Source organism: Eschrichtius robustus, chromosome 1 (assembly GCF_028021215.1).
Source record: "Eschrichtius robustus isolate mEscRob2 chromosome 1, mEscRob2.pri, whole genome shotgun sequence".
In the NCBI taxonomy this organism is placed as follows: domain Eukaryota; kingdom Metazoa; phylum Chordata; class Mammalia; order Artiodactyla; family Eschrichtiidae; genus Eschrichtius; species Eschrichtius robustus.
In genome coordinates this window covers 116,764,708-116,769,319 of record NC_090824.1, presented here as the reverse complement: position 1 = coordinate 116,769,319, position 4,612 = coordinate 116,764,708, and the positions used below count along the sequence as shown (strand labels likewise).

The following is a 4,612-nucleotide window of genomic DNA, read 5'->3' as shown; positions in this document are numbered from 1 at the left end:
CTCTAGTTGTGGAGCATGGGCTCCAGGGTGTGTGGGCTCTGTAGTGTGAGGCACGTGGGCTGTCTTTGAGGCATGCAAGTTCAGTCGTTTTGGCACGCGGGCTTAGTTGCCCTGCAGCGTGTGGGATCTTAGTTCCCTGACCAGGGATCAAACCCACGTCCTCTGCATTGGAAGGAGGATTCTTTACCACTGGACCACCAGGGAAGTCCTGAGTGGCTACATCTTTTTAGGAGCACATAGCACTATTAAGTGACTGTGGCATCCTCAAGAGAACTTCAATCTCTGGTCATAGTGTTAAGAGGTCCTTGTTTCACAGCTCCACAAGCCCACTTGGAAATGGCCTTCATCTATAATATTTAATTGAGGCCTATATAAGGCTGTTGGTAAAAATATTAAACTCTCATGCCGGATGCTGACAAGGTGAAGGTGACAAAGCATCCATTTCCTGGCACGCTCAAGTCCTTCAGACTGCTGGAATCACTCTTCCATGAAATATATGAGTAGAGTGGACTGAGCCCCTATTCCACATGTTGTAGGAAATCCAGCTTCTTCCCCAAGATCTAGAAGGAGCTTCAGGAGTTTTGTTTCTCCTGGCCATCTTTTGCTCTGGCCTTCTCCATCCAGGCATTCCCTGACCTCTATATGTTTCTTTCTTCTGTGACTGCTGTCCTGTTTCTGTGCTGTCTTGGTCATATTGAGCATTGGTTCTATTGCTTCATTTCCTTATAGTACCGCCTACTGTAAGGCTGTCATGTGCAGCTAACCTTTAACGAAACTTTGGGAATGGGATCACTGATGAATGCACCACACTGATTAATGCATCATCAGATAATAAGCTTGTTGTCTGGTTAACAAACAACAAGTTTGTATATCATAATTAATAAGGCTAAGGGAATTCTTAACATGTTTCCTGGAATGTATACATTAATTTTATTCTAATATATACTTACGAGTAAAATTGCTCTTCATCCAATTTAGTCTTCTCAGTATCTCTCTGAATTGGGTAGGAAATAAGGGAGATATTATTACAATGCAGATTCTGTCTTATTAGGTCTGGGGTAGGCCTAAGGTTCTGCATTTGTATAGAGACCACAGGTGATGCTGATGCTGCCTGACACAGGACTGCTTTGAGCTGGAATTATTAACACAATATTATTTACATAAATTCAAAAACACACAACAGTGATACCCATTTTTTGTAATCCATATGTCATGGTTCACTTTGTGTCACCTTGGCTATGGTAGTCAGTTTGGTCATATACTAGTCTAGATGTTTCTGTGAAGGTATCTGTGAAAGTGATTAACACTTAAAATCAGTTATCTGGAGGTAAATCAGATTATCCTCCATAATGTGGCTGGGCCTCATCCAATCAGTTGAAGGCCTTAAGAGCAAATACAGATTTCCTGAAGAAGAAGAAATTCTTCTTCAGGCTTGAAACATAGACACCATGCCTGACCTTTTAGTCTGTAGATTTTGGGCTCCAGATTATAATATCAACTGTTACCTGAGTTTCCAGCCTGCTGACTTGCCTACTGATTGCAGCTTTGCCAGGCTTCACAATTGCGTGAGCAAGTTCTCTAAATCTCAGCCTGCCCCCCACTGAGCTCGTGCTCTTGCCCTTGCTCATTCTCCCTCCCTCTCTCTTTGTCTCTCTCTGTCTCTCGCCACACACACACACACACACACACACACACACACACACACACACACACACACACGGTCTCCTCCTATTAGTTCTGTTTTCCTGAGGAATCTTGACTAATACAATATACAAAGAACATTAAAACAGAATGTAAAGGTTGCCTGGGAGGTAAGACATGGGAAATGGGAATGTGGTGAGAGAATGCAGATAAATAGGAACTTTGCATGGATCAGTGATGAAAATATGCCATAAACTGGGAATCATTAACACAACTTCTAAACCCTGAGGTTTAACAAAAGAGAGAATTAATAGTGAACATACCAGTAGAAGCAAAAAGGGGTTGAACCTAAAGCATAGGCAGAAGATTGCTTTTAGGTGAAAGGGGCTGCTCATCTACTCTAATAGGAGAAAGAACAGGATGAATGATGCCCCACTTTGCTCCTGTGGCTCCCATTTTCATAGCTTCTACAGGATGGAAGTTGGAAGCCCATTATTGTCTGGAGACCTGAACAACATAAAGAGAGGGAAGAAAGCCATTATTGGCAGCTGTGCAGTTCTAGATGGCACTGAAAGCCGGACATAGCTAACAGAAGGAAAGGAGGCTGGATGCAGAAGGTGACTGATGTTTTATGAGCTGAGATGCAACACTGGTGAAGAAAATACAAAGTGATGCTAGAGGAAAGTCTACACACCAAGTATTGAGGGAGTGGGGCTCAGGAAGAACCCTTATTTAGACAAATGATATTTGTGTGGTGGTCTGAAAACCCAAACCAATTACCCCTCTTACTGGGACAAAGGGCACATATGGTCAAGTATTTTTATTCAAGGGTGAGAGGTCTAAGGGAAAATGTCAGCTTTCTCATAATTGAGCTAGACAGTTTTATACACACTTCACAGATGAAAAGATTTCTTAGCTTTATGGAGTCAGTGACAAAACTAGTATCTGACATTAAGTCCATTGCTCTAAGAGTGTGAGCTCTGAAATTAAGCAGACCTGGGTTCAAACCCTTGGCTTTGCCACTTACTAGGGATGGTCTTGAACAATCTTTCTATGCTTTAGCCTTTTTATCTACAGCAAGGGTATGGAAATAGTTACATCCTTATAAAATTGTTTTTTGAGAACAAAATGAATTCACCCTTGCAAAGTGCCGTGCTTTGCTTAGACAGGTGCTTACCACACAGTGACTGTTTAATGCCTGCTATTTCTTAATATTAGCTATTAGACACAGTGATCTCAATATCCAAAAACATGAATTGTTTTTTCCAAGTGTGACCCTTTGAGTCCTTGCCTCATCTCCTAGTGACCAATGACAAGCTTTTGTTTAGTGAGATGAGTGACCCATGATGACAGTTAAGAACAAAGCTCTTGTCCTTAATAGACTAAATTTTAGAATCCTTAAATACTTGACCTCTTAGAAAATAAAAAGGAAGATAAGATCTGTTTCATGTTTTTTTTCCCCCTAAGGGTTTCAATTAAAAGCACTTCCATCAAGCAAAGCATTATTACATTATGAGTAATGCATTATCCCTTGTCAGAGACAAAAAAGATGCAAGGGACCAAAACAGCACACTTTTTACCCCTCAGAATAGTTACTAGTTATGTTGAAGGAATATTTATTTTTGATCTCAGTTAACCTATACTTTTTCCTGTATTATGTCTGTGGATGTTTTTGTCTGAACCAGTATTTTAAAATTACTTCTCTATCAGTTGGGTAAATAGAAGGATGTCATCCCCTCCCTTATTTTCTACTAAGATTCTTGGTTTCCATTTAAGACAGTTTTCACCCATGTTATTATGGGTTGAATTGTGTCTCTCCCCAAATTGATTTGTTGAAGTCCAGCACGTACTGTTACAAACCAAACTTGGGTCCACTTGCCTATGCACAGTGAAGCCAATCTACTGACACCGGGTTGTGGTGAAGGAAAGTGCCACGTTTATTGTAAAGTGCCAGACGTGGAGTCCAGAGCATCTAATTCTCAAAAAACCCGAACCTCCCTGATGGGTTTCAGGAAAGCACTTTTAAAGGCCAGGTGAGGGAGGGGAGTCACAGGGCATGTGATCAGCTTGTGCACAATTCTCTGATTGGTTGATGGTGAGGTAACAGGGTGGTGTCATAAGGGTTAACATTATCCATCCTTAGGCTCCAGTAGGTCTGGAGGCTAAGGGGCTCATGATCATCAAGTAGTTAACTTCTTCCAATTGGTGGAGGTTTTAGCATCTGTTACAACAACATAGGAAATGTGCATTGGATACCGTTATCTAGGTACTTCAGAGAGAAGCTAAAGATTCTGTGATTGCCATGTGACTTTTTTGGAGGTGATGGGTATCTTCATTACTTTGATTGTGGTGATAATATCACAGGTGTATGCATATGTTAAACTCGTCAAATTGTATGCATTAAACGTGTGCAATTTTTATCGTATATCAATTATATTTAAAAACTGTTAAAATCAGTATAAATAGAGAATGAAAATAAAATGTCAGGGCAGAATTTACTTAAGTATTCTATAGGAATTACAATCAAGTTTTCAACAGCTCAGTAGTAAACATGAAGGACTGTGGGGCGTGTCTTAGCTGTACTAAGGCTGTGGCTTATTCCCATCTGAATGACTTCTCTTTTGGAAGGACGTTAAGCAGTGTCCATTGACATTTCATGAGATTCCTCAGCACTTCATGAAACCAGATATGGAGATGAGAATCATTCTGTGTGTGCATTAAAAAACAAAACAAAATAAAAAAACAGTGTAAGAGTTTAAATGCATAATCAATCTCTAGAAAGATACACAAGCACCTGATAACAACAGCTCCTTAGGGGCTGGTAACTGGGTGACTGGGGGCAGTGGAGAGAGGATAACTTTTCATTTGTGAAATTTACAGATACAGGACACAGGAGATAGGGTCTTTATACAGGTAATCAAGTTAAAATGACATCATTAGGGTAGACTCTCATCCAATATGACTGATGTTC

The 4,612-nt window shown here is 40.5% G+C and overlaps 1 non-coding gene across 1 annotated transcript; it reads right to left on the bottom strand.

The window, feature by feature from the left end:
- Positions 1-214: 214 nt before the first annotated feature.
- On the bottom strand, positions 215-343 carry LOC137752604 (small nucleolar RNA SNORA25). The gene has a single exon (XR_011071218.1). It is a non-coding gene; the product is annotated as a small nucleolar RNA SNORA25 (small nucleolar RNA).
- Between the last annotated feature and the right edge of the window lie 4,269 nt (positions 344-4,612).